Source organism: Entelurus aequoreus, linkage group LG23 (assembly GCF_033978785.1).
Source record: "Entelurus aequoreus isolate RoL-2023_Sb linkage group LG23, RoL_Eaeq_v1.1, whole genome shotgun sequence".
NCBI classification, from domain to species: Eukaryota; Metazoa; Chordata; class Actinopteri; order Syngnathiformes; family Syngnathidae; genus Entelurus; species Entelurus aequoreus.
Window position 1 is genome coordinate 14,674,602 of NC_084753.1, and position 12,844 is coordinate 14,687,445.

A 12,844-nucleotide genomic window follows, 5' to 3' on the forward strand; every position below is an offset into this window, starting at 1 on the left:
GTGGCATGAACACACAATGTTTCACCACTAGGGGGTACTGTTGCCATTACATTGCGGGCATATTTTACAGTACATGCTTTCATATTTGTGTTGCGTAATACAAAAATACAAACGCAACACTATTGTTCTTGCTGCCATTTTTCATGAGTTTAACTCAAGGATCTAACATTTTTACTATATACACAAAAAACTTATTCTTCTCAAATATTGTTCACTAATCTGTCAAAATCTGTGTTAGTGAGCACTTCTTTGCCAAGATAATCCATCCCACCTCACAGGTGTGGCATATCAAGATGCTGATTAAACAGCATGATTATTGCGCAGGTGTGCTTTAGGCTGCCCACAATAAAAGGCCGCGCTGAAATGTGCAGTTTTATCACACAGCACAATGCCACAGATGTCGCAAGTTCAAGTTTTGAGGGAGCTTGCAGTCGCATGCTGACTGCAGAAATGTCCAACAGAGCTGTTGCTTGTGAATCTAATGTTAATTTATCTACCATAAGGCGTTTCAGAGAATTTGGCAGTACATCCATCCAGCCTCACAACCGCAGACCACGGTAACCACACCGGCCCAGGACCTCCACTTCCAGCAGGTGCACACCTCCATGATCGTCTGAGACCAGCCACCCGGACAGCTGCTGCAACAATTGGTTTGCATAACCAAATAATTTCTGCACAAACTATGAGAAACCATCTCAGGGAAGCTCATCATCATGCTCGTCGTCCACATTGGGGTCTCGACCTGACTGCAGTTTGTCGTCGTAACCGACTTGAGTGGGTGGCATGTTGGAGAAGTGTTCCCTTCACGGATGAATCCCAGTTTTCACTGTTCAAGGCAGATGGCAGATAGCGGTTTGCTGATGTCAACGTTGTGAATCGAGGGTCCCATGGTGGGGGTGGGGTTATGGACAATGAACGCAAGTGCATTTTATTGATGGCATTTTGAATGCACAGGTCCTGAGGCCTATTGTTGTGCCATTCATCCAAGACCATTACCTCATGTTGCAGCATGACAATGCACGGCCCCATGCTGCAAGGATCTGTACACAATTCCTTGGAGGTTAAAACTTCCCAGGTCTTGCATGGCCAGCATACTCACCGGACATGTCACTCATTGAGCATGTTTGGGATGCTGTGGATCGACGTATACGACAGCGTGTTCCACTTTCTGCCATTATCCAGCAACTTGGCACAGCCATTGAAGAGGAGTGGACTAACATTCCACAGGCCACAATCAACTCCATGCGAAGGAGATGTGCTGCACTGCGTGAGGCAAATGGTGGTCACACCACATACTGACTGCTTTTCTGACCCCCCCAGACCCCAATAAAGCAAGACTGCACATTTCACAGTGGCCTTTTATTGTGGGCAGCCTAAAGCACACCTATGCAATAATCATGCTGTTTAATCAGCATCTTGATATGCCACACCTGCGAGGTGGGGTGGATTATCTTGGCAAAGAAGAAATGCTCACTAACACAGATTTTGTCAGATTTGTGAACAAAGGTATTGTGTGTATAGTAAAAGTTTTACATCTTTGAGTTCAACTCGTAAAAAATGGGAGGAAAAACAAAAGTGTTGCGTTTATATTTTTGTTCAACATATATCAAAAAATATTTCATTAAAGTGTGAGGCACAGTTTCATGTACTAAATATATTAAGTCACATACATGAAGTCATAGCCACAACCTATCAGATTCATTATGATTTTGTATAAATTATGCTACAAAACAATCAATAATAGGTGTTAGGGGTGTGGGAAAAAATCGATTCGAATTCGAATCGCGATTCTCACGTTGTGCGATTCAGAATCGATTCTCCATCCATCCATCCATTTTCTACCGCTTATTCCCTTCGGGGTCGCAGGGGGCGCTGGAGCCTATCTCAGCTACAATCGGGCGGAAGGCAGGGTACACCCTGGACAAGTCGCCACCTCATCACAGGGCCAACACAGATTGACAGACAACATTCACACTCACATTCACACACTAGGGACAATTTAGTATTGCCAATCAACCTATGTTGAGGTGGGAGGAAGCCGGAGTACCCGGAGGGAACCCACGCAGTCACGGGGAGAACATGCAAACTCCACACAGAAAGATCCCGAGCCCGGGTATGAACCCAGGACTACTCAGGACCTTCGTATTGTGAGGCAGACGCACTAACACCTCTGCCACCGTGCTGCCTCAGAATCGATTCTCATTAAAAAAAAAATTAAAATAAAAAAATAAAAAAAACGATTCTCATTTTTAAAAAATGTATTTTTAAAAAAAATTTTTAAATTAATTAATCCAACAAAACAATACACAGCAATACCATAACAATGCAATCCAATTCCAAAACCAAACCCGACCCAGCAACACTCAGAACTGTAATAAACAGAGCAATTGAGAGGAGACACAAACACGACACAGAACAAACCAAAAGTAGTGAAACAAAAATGAATATTATCAACAACAGTATCAATATTAGTTACAATTTCAACATAGCAGTGATTAAAAATCCCTCATTGACATTATCATTAGACATTTATCATTTTTTAAAAAAAAGAACAATAGTGTCACAGTGGCTTACACTTGCATCACATCTCATAAGCTTGACAACACCATCCATCCATCCATTTTCTACCGCTTATTCCCTTCGGGGTCGCAGGGGGCGCTGGAGCCTATCTCAGCTACAATCGGGCGGAAGGCAGGGTACACCCTGGACAAGTCGCCACCTCATCACAGGGCCAACACAGATAGACAGACAACATTCACACTCACATTCACACACTAGGGACAATTTAGTGTTGCCAATCAACCTATCCCCAGGTGCATGTCTTTGGAGGTGGGAGGAAGCCGGAGTACCCGGAGGGAACCCACGCAGTCACGGGGAGAACATGCAAACTCCACACAGAAAGATCCCGAGGCCGGGATTGAACTCACGACTACTCAGGACCTTCGTATTGTGAGGCAGACGCACTAACCCCTCTGCCACCGTGCTGCCGCTTGACAACACACTGTGTCCAATATTTTCACAAAGATAAAATAAGTCATATTTTTGGTTCATTTAATAGTTAAAACAAATTTACATTATTGCAATCAGTTGATAAAACATTGTCCTTTACAATTATAAAAGCTTTTTACAAAAATCTACTACTCTGCTTGCATGTCAGCAGACTGGGGTAGATCCTGCTGAAATCCTATGTATTGAATGAATAGAGAATCCTTTTGAATCGGGAAAAAAATCGTTTTTGAATCGAGAATCGTGTTGAATTGAAAAAATAAATACATTTTGAATCGAATCCTGACACCAAGAATCGATATTGAATCGAATCGTGGGGGGACACCCAAAGATTCACAGCCCTAATAGGTGTGTAGACCAGGGGTGTCCTACTTGCGGCCCCGTAGGGAATTTTTTTAACAGCCCACTGCACAGTTGTTAGTATTCTGATATTAGCATGCTAGATTTTTTTGCAAATTTTGCAGGTATACACCTCAGTATTGGGCGCAGCCACCGCTGCTACTTACTGCTCCCCTCACCTCCCAGGGGTGATGGGTCAAATGCAGAGAATAATTTTGCCACACCTAGTGTGTGTGTGACAATCATTGATATCGTATTTTCCGCACTATAAGGCGCACCTAAAAACCTCAAATTTTCTCAAAAGCTGACAGTGCGCCTTATAATCCGGTGCGCCTTATATATGGACCAATATTGAGCCACAACAAACCTAAACTTCATTTTCATAAAGTTTAGGTCTCGCAACTACAGTAAGCAGCCGCCAACTTCTTTTTCCCCCGTAGAAGAAGAAGCGCTTCTTCTACGGTAAGTAGGCACCAACTTTATTTTCCCCCGTAGAAGAAGAAGTTCTTCTATGGTAAGCAGCCGCCGACTTCATTTTCCCCCGTAGAAGAAGAAGTTCTTCTATGGTAAGCAGCCGCCGACTTCATTTTCCCCCGTAGAAGAAGAAGCGCTTCTAGCCCAAAAATGGCTCCTATTAAGAGACATGCTTACGACGCAGAGTTTAAACTTAAGACGATCAGTCACGCGGTAGAACATGGGAATAGAGCAGCAGCGAGAGAATTTAACATAAAGGAATCAATGGTGTTGAATTCAGACACTGAAGAAGAAGAATTCGAGGGATTCGTGGATGAGGAATAACTTCATAAAGTGAGCTTTACATGTTTATTTTGTGTGTTGTGTTGTGTTACATTAACGTTTGAGCAACGTTGAGTTATTGATATTGTTATTGCTCTGCACTATTTGGAGTGTTACTATATTGTGATTGCACTAACGTTTGATTTACCGTAACAGTATCACTGTTTTTTACGTGTTTATTGAATCAGGGAAAAGTTCCCCTCCACTATGTGATATAAATGTTGCACTACATGTTATACCTTGCTGTTGTTAAAAGATAAACAAAACACCACGTCACTGACTTTACCTCGGGGAAAATAATAAAACAGCTGTTTATTAATTTTGGGAGTGAACGGAGTTGTCAGAACGCTGGTTTGTAATCTATTAATAAAGTTTGACTGACCTATCTGACTGTTTTGTTGACATTCCCTTTAGCGCAGCTCCATCTAATGGATGCATAGGTGCGCCTTATAATGCGGTGCGCCTTATATATGAACAAAGTTTTGAAATATGCCATTCATTGAAGGTGCGCCTTATAATCCGGTGCGCCTTATAGTGCGGAAAATACGGTACTTTAACTTTTACTTTTTATCAAATGCTTTGTTACTTGACAAAGGATACCTGTTAGCATGCTAACGTTAGTACACTAGCTTTTTTTTTTATATATAGCTAATTTAGCTTGTATACACTTCAGTCAATGTAAAATATAATCATAATTTCATACAAGATATATAAGTGCAAGCTCCTTCAGTGTGTCCACCATGTTGCTTTCCCTGGTTAAATCTGATAGGAATGCTAGTTTTTTGTTGAATGGAAATGTAAGCATGCCTTACAAAGTTAGGGTTAAAAGTAAGCTTGGGGATATTTCGTTAAACTAATTAGTAAGTACTGCGATCTCCAATCACAGGTGTACACAGAAGACTAAACATCTGTGAAAACCGAGCAAGATCCAGCCTTGAATACTTAAATAATGATTTGCATAGTCTTTAAATTCCTTATCATTACTTGACTGTTTGACTCCACCAAAAGACAAACTCAGTTGCTACATTTAACAGATGCTAACAGTTGAGTCTTTTTTTCCCCACTTATCAAGGTTCCATCTAATTTATCATGAAGGATTTATTCCCATTTATTTGTGTGGGCCTTGTGTTGTCCTCGTTTCTTCCATCTGCTTTTCGTTAACTTTTTTACTTCTATCAAAAGAACTGCATTCACATTTCTCTAGAGTACTGCTTGTACTCGATCAGAATGCCAATGAGTTGCACTCAAGGCCTCAAATCAATATGGTCCATTTCTTAAAAAAAAATAAAAATGAACTGATCTATTCCATTTTATAATGTTTTTTTTAACCTGAAAGTATGCTGTTGTGTAGAACACAAAAGAGGCTGATCAAAAAAAAGAAAAAGAAAATATGAAAGCAAAACTTTTTGTGTTGGTGGAATAAAGTAACGATCGGTCAAGTCAAAGGCATGATAATAATAATTATAATAACAAGAAATCCACTATGTATGCGAGAGTTTTGTCATTAATGTTCAAGCATTCTTCAAGGAAACTATCCTTTTATACACTTCCAAAATCCACAACACACATTTTAATGGGTTGTTGATTGGCTAATTCATGTAGTGCCCCACCCACAATCAGTTAGTCAATTTTGTGCAATCCTGCTCATTAACAATATATAACAATGTAACTATATATATATATATATATATATATATATATATATATATATATATATATATATATATATACATATATACATATATATACACACACATACAGTATATACATATATATTGATATACTGTATATATATACATATATATATATATATATATACATACATACATACAGTATATACACACACACACACACATATATATATATATATATATGCATACAGTATATATATACATACATGCATCCAGTATATATACATATATACACATATATATATATATGCATACAGTATATATATACATACATGCATACAGTATATATACATATATACACATATATATATATATATATATATATATATATATATATATATATATATATATATATATATATATATATATATTTAAATATGTGTGTGTATATATGTATGTATGTATATATACCGTATGTATATATATGTGTGTGTATATATGTATATATTAGGGCTGCAATTTACGATTAATTGGATAATCGATTAATCTGTCGATTATTACTTCGATTAATTGATTAATAATCGGATAAAAGAGACAAACTACATTTCTATCCTTTCCGGTATTTTATTGAAAAAAAACAGCATACTGGCACCATACTTATTTAGATTATTGTTTCTCAGCTGTTTGTACATGTTGCAATTTATAAATAAAGGTTTATTAAAAAAAAAGACAAAAAATAAAATTTAAATAAAAAATGCGCATAGCATAGATCCAACGAATCGATGACTAAATTAATCGCCAACTATTTTTATAATCAATTTTAATCGATTTAATCGATTAGTTGTTGCAGCCCTGGTATATATATATATATATATATATATATATATATATATATATATATATATATATATATATATATATATATATATATATATATATATATATATATATATATATATATATATATATATTCGTAGGTTACCCTGCAAGTCAGGGGATTTTAAAATCAGGGAAACCTGCGAAACAGGATTTTTTTTAATACTCTAATTATGGAGGGTTTAGCAAAAATCTAAATGCAAAAACCACAAACTATGTCTCTGCTTACAATACACGGAACAGCAATCGTGTGACTATCGCTAACACACGTCGCCACGCAAAAGGGTACACACAATCGGAAAATGGAACGTTAGATTACCTGTCTTGAATGAAAACAACCACTTACGCGCCCAAAGTCAGTCCAAAACTGGCCCGCAATGCCCTCCATTTTGAATACACCGGACCAATATTTATTACAGTTTTGGCTCTTCCTTGTTTTTGTAGACATACAGCGTCTTTCTTTTCTTCGTCTGATTTTCTCTTTTTGTTTTTTTTTACCAGTATATGCTGTTTAAGCAAGTGCCGGTATTGTGATCTTTCCAGGTAAGTGTTCGGCAGCCGTGCTTTATTGAAAACAAGTTTGCACCGTGCACGCGCTTCATTATATATTGAGTCAGACAATGAGGAGGCTCCACCGTGGGCTATGCTCACACCTCCTTTCTCTAAATCCTGTGATTGGATCCGGAGGGGTTGACCGCCAAGAGGACACATGAGTTTAGCTTCCGGGGTTTTATTTACAAAAATAGTTAATTATAAGGCACAGACAGCACGCAGACGTACAACTTTTTCAGAAAATTATTACTGTTATGATATACTGTATGATGCTAATATGATTTTTTTTTAGTTCAAGAATATAACTTAGGTACCCAAGCTTTAAGCGCAAAAATTCCGATTAAAGTGGTAAATCTGTATTTTCTTTTGCACTCTAATTTTATTGACAGTTTAATTAAGAAACATCCATCCATCCATTTTTTACCGCTTGTCCCTTTCGGGGTCACGGGGGGGTGCTGGAGCCTATCTCAGCAGCATTCGGGCGGTGGGCGGGGTACACCCTGGACAAGTCGCCACCTCATCACAGGGCCAACACAGATAGACAGACAATATTCACACTCACATTCACACACTAGAGCCAATTTAGTGTTGCCAATCAACCTATCCCCAGGTGCATGTCTTTAGAAGTGGGAGGAAGCCGCAGTATCCGGAGGGAACCCACGCAGTCAGGGAGAGAACAAGCAAACTCCACACAGAATTTACATCATAAATTTAGTTCATTTATTTTAGCACAACATAATTGTATGCACATTTTTTTACATACAATTATTTTTCAATATTTATTTCTGCAGTATGTTTGGAAAGTACTTATTTTTCTAATCAGCCTGACCTAAGCCTATAATGTTTATGTGTTAAATAAATATGAATATTTGTGGTTAACACATTGTTTCATGTCATTTGACAAGGTTGTGAACTGTAAGTAGATTAGATATAAATATTGACTATGATTAAAATCAAGAGTAGGATTACTAATTCTGTGTGAATATTTGATAGAGCAGTGTTTCTTAATCATTGTTGGGCCGCCAGCGCTCCCTAGAGGGCCGCCAAAAAATATCTGTTTCTCGGCTGTGGTCCATATGGGTCGCAGAAGTACTCAGTAGTAATACACTTTTCCACCACTTGTGGTACGCGCATGAATTATGACTAATGTGGTAAATATGTATTCTTATTTGCACTTTAATTTTACCGACAGTCTAGTTAAAAAACATATTAATTATTATTTTAGTTTTTTTTTTTAGCACAACATAATTGTATATACCGCATTTTCCGGACTATAAGGCGCTTAAAATAATGTTTTTCCCTCAAAACTCGACAGTGCGCTTTATAACCCGGTGCGCCTAATGTACGGAATAATTCTGGTTTTGCTTACCGACCTCGAAGCAATTTTATTTGGTATATGGTGTAATGATAAGTGTGACCAGTAGATGGCGGTCAAACATAAGAGATACGTGTGGACTGCACTATGGTGGCAATATGACTCAAGTAAACAACGGCAACATTTTATATGCTCCATTGAAAATATAGAACATTACACACAGCGCTAAAAAATCCATCAAAATGTTTTAGTACGACTTTGGTAAGCTATGAAGCCGCACCGCTTGATGTGCTTCAACATACGAGTATTATTATGGTGTGTGTATAAGGTAAGACATATTATCTGGCGTTTTGTTTTGCAATATTATGCAATAGCAACTGCTCATCTGTATTTGGGATCTGCATAAATCCGCCTTTGTAGTCCGTAGTCTATAAGCTTCTTCTTTTTCTCTATCTTCTTGTTATGTGACATGTTGCCATTTGTAATATAAAGCAGTGTAAAGTTATTTCTTATATCTGTCAGTAAACTCGCCATGAAAGCGCTAAAACATACCGGTGTAGTGAGTTTACATTATTCACCCAAGGAACTTTAATTATTAGAGAGTTTCGGTCGGACGGTTTCCGGTGGTGTTGTTTCCGGATGAGGAGATGCTGCTCCGTTATGGATTTAGGTCAAGTCTGAATGTCATTTAAACAGTTAGCTCCATCTTTTGACACTTCTTCCACTCCCGTCCTTGCACGCTACACCGCTACAACAAAGATGACGGGGAGAAGACGCTGCCGAAGGTGAGCCACGTAAATAGGACTGTCCACAAAACGGCGCATCCGGAAGCAACTGTCAGAAAGCGGCTTGAAGATGATCTGTAAAACATCATCCATGCAACATTTTGACCAAAGAACCACCATTACATGTTATGTAAACCACAAGGAAGTGTTTGAAAAAAAATAACATAATATGACTTCTTTAATGCGCCCTATAATCTGGTACACCTTATATATGAAAAAAGATAAAAAATAGACCATTCATCGGCAGTGCGCCTTATAATCCGGTGCGCCCTATGGTCTGGAAAATACAGTAATTGTATTTTTCGTCAGCAGTCCTTTCATATGCAGTATATTTGATTAGTACTTATTTTTCTAACCAGCCTGACCTAAGCCTAAGGTGCAAGTGCTAAATAAATATCAATATTTGTGATTAACACATGGTTTCATAGCATTTAACAAGGTTGTAAATTGTTAGTACGTTAGATATAATTATTAAATACTATTAAAATCAAGAGAATAATTATTTGAGTGGGAAGAGTTGGGCCCCTAGGTCAAAAAGGTTGAGAGCCCCTTGTTTAGTTGAAGCTTGCGTGATGCCAACAATAAGTCAGTACAGGGCCCACCGAAAAGAACCTGTGACTCATCAGAAGCGGCCCCTCGTCGCCAAGGGATACGAGTCAGGCGAAGGCGTCGACGCGTGCGAGAAGGGACATCGGCGTGCATTCTGATGGGGGATGAAGCGCATGGTGCAACGGGGCTGCAGAATCCCCAATCCAGCAGGACGGCAAAGTCCACATCCTGGTTTTGCGGTGATGTGCGGGATCCTGTGAAACAAGCGACTGCTGCAGTGGAGGAGTAAATGCGGAGCCAAACAGAGCTCCAGGTGATCCACAGCAGCACAGCCCGGCACACTGCTGCCTCCTCAGCCTCCCCTCTCCTCCTCCTCCTTCTACCCTTCCTCCTCCTCCTCCTCCTCCTTCAACCAAAAAAAAAAAAAGAAACCAGGAGAAAACCCCCGCGCTTCCCTCTCCGTTTCTGTGATGTGAAGCGCCTTCTTGGCCGGCTGCAGCTTCCCGGGCATCGTGCGATGACACACGGCATATGTGCTCCGATGTCTCCGCAACATAGGCACGCCGCACGGTAAGACCCACTCTTTTTTTTTTAATAACGAGAGGTTTTTTGGGGAAACTGTTGCTGCCTTGAGTGTGTGTGAATTTAACAGGTAGATGAGAAGTTCCCTCAGGAGGGGATAACGGTCTCGAATGGACATAGCCTTCAGTTGACAGACTCATTCACAACGTTCAGGTGTGTGTGGGAGACATAATCCAGCAGGGTGGGGGGGGGGGGGGGGGGGATTGCCCCACAATTCGGTTTCTGAATGGGCACCAGGGGGGTATTTACTCCAACAATGTGGCCAAACAGCTTAACATCCATGCTACTGCTTACGACTGCAACAACATTGAACCATTACGTCACCATTTTTATCCACTTGGCCCTTTGACTAGTTTTTGTTGATGAAATGAATGGAAGATGACGATGTTGGTCAGGGGGACCAAGACCCTTTGACCCCTTGTTTTGTGAACTCTGTCATGTGTCGCTTCTGGCCGCTGCAAGCCACTGAACATAGCCATGGAGATAAACGGATGCTGGAGGTATAAAAACACATTCCCGCCTCCTGTTGTCTGAGAGGGCTTCAGGCTTTTCGGATGGCTGTGAGTGGGTGTCTTCGCTACTAAGTCACTTGCGCTATAATAATGCATCACCTGCTCTCACCCCCCCCCAAAAAGAGGAAAAATGTAATACTCATGAGCTGTGGGCCGACATATCCATATTTACGATACAGTATCAGAATCAGAATCAGAAATTAAGATTTTCAGCATAATCCCATTCAAGATCAGACAAACATTACAGGGAGACAGAACAGAATCACTGAAAAAAATAATCAGTCTAAGCCTGGGCCCTTGGACAGGGGGTCCAGACTGAGGCCTAGGGAAAAAAATGAAAAATAACCACAAAAAAACCTCACAGCCATAGCACACATAAGCATGTGTATAAAAGGGAAACATCAAAGATAAAAAAGGACATTAAAGACATTAAAAGAGCAGAGCTGATGCAACCGGTCATTTCTACATACAGCTACAAAAGTAAAACATCAACAAAAAAACAAAAAAAAACCATAAACACTGTGGTAGCCTCTACTGTGTTCCACGCCATCGTCTGCTGGGGTCGGGGGAGCATGGTCAGAGACAGGAGCAGACCCAACAAAGCAACCAAGAGAGCCGACTCCACCCTCGGCCGCCCACTAACTCTCGATACTGGGGTGTCAAAAAAATTGCGATTCTTATTTGTAACGATTTTTAATTGATTATATAGATTTTTTTTTAAAATTCCCCAGTCAATTCTGTCCAGCCGGTCAGGCAAATCATATTGTTGATGTAGATGCCCATATTTGCTATACAGATTTACTTTAGAAAAGACAAGTGTGTGATACTTCTCTTGTAGTTCACTTTAATACATTTTTGGGTAGAATATTATTAAACAAAAACATTAATATAGAGATGTATCACAGCTGTTTATCTATTTTATGGAGGAATGTAGTTAATCATAGAACTGGCACCCAATGTTATTAAAAAAGTATTGACTTTGAATCCTGTATCCCTGTATGATCAGTGTCAGAGCTTGGTCCGCATTGCCGGCAGTAAGTCGGACACGTTTCCAGTGAGGGTTGGACTCCGCCAAGGCTGCCCTTTGTCACCCATTCTGTTCATAACTTTTATGGACAGAATTTCTAGGCGCAGTCAAGGTGTTGAGGGGATCTGGTTTGGTGGCTACAGGATTAGGTCTCTGCTTTTTGCAGATGATGTGGTCCTGATGGCTTCATCTGGCCAGGATCTTCAGCTCTCACTGGATCGGTTCGTAGCTGAGTGTGAAGCGACTGGGATGACAATCAGCACCTCCAAGTCCGAGTCCATGGTTTTCGCCCGGAAAAGGGTGGAGTGCCATCTCCGGGTTGGGGAGGAGATCTTGCCCCAAGTGGAGGAGTTCAAGTACCTCGGAGTCTTGTTCACGAGTGAGGGAAGAGTCGATCGTGGGATCGACAGGCGGATCGGTGCGGCGTCTTCAGTAATGCGGACGCTGTATCGGTCTGTTGTGGTGAAGAAGGAGCTGAGCCGCAAGGCAAAGCTCTCAATCTACCGGTCGATCTACGTTCCCATCCTCACCTATGGTCATGAGCTTTGGGTTATGACTGAAAGGACAAGATCACGGGTACAAGCGGCCGAAATGAGTTTCCTCCGCCGGGTGGTCCCTTAGAGATAGGGTGAGAAGCTCTGTCATCCGGGAGGAGCTCAAAGTAAAGCCCCTGCTCCTCCACATCGAGAGGAGCCAGATGAGGAGGTTCGGGCATCTGGTCAGGATGCCACCCGAACGCATCCCTAGGGAGGTGTTTAGGGCACGTCCGACCGGTAAGAGGCCACGGGGAAGACCCAGGACACGTTGGGAAGACTATGTCTCCCGGCTGGCCTGGGAACGCCTCGGGATCCCCCGGAAAGAGCTGGACGAAGTGG

The 12,844-nt window shown here is 40.6% G+C and overlaps 2 protein-coding genes across 4 annotated transcripts in view; one reads left to right on the forward strand and one right to left on the reverse strand.

The window, feature by feature from the left end:
- LOC133640451 (cytospin-A-like) overlaps window positions 1–12,844 on the reverse strand; it is a 266,085-nt gene that overhangs the window by 61,156 nt on the left and 192,085 nt on the right. The window lies entirely within an intron of this gene.
- dlgap2b (discs, large (Drosophila) homolog-associated protein 2b) overlaps window positions 9,901–12,844 on the forward strand; it is a 205,962-nt gene continuing 203,018 nt past the window's right edge. For both annotated transcript variants that reach the window (XM_062033874.1, XM_062033875.1), the window contains exon 1: window positions 9,901–10,418. The gene's annotated coding sequence lies outside the window, so the exon portion shown is untranslated. The remainder of the gene's footprint in view (window positions 10,419–12,844) is intronic.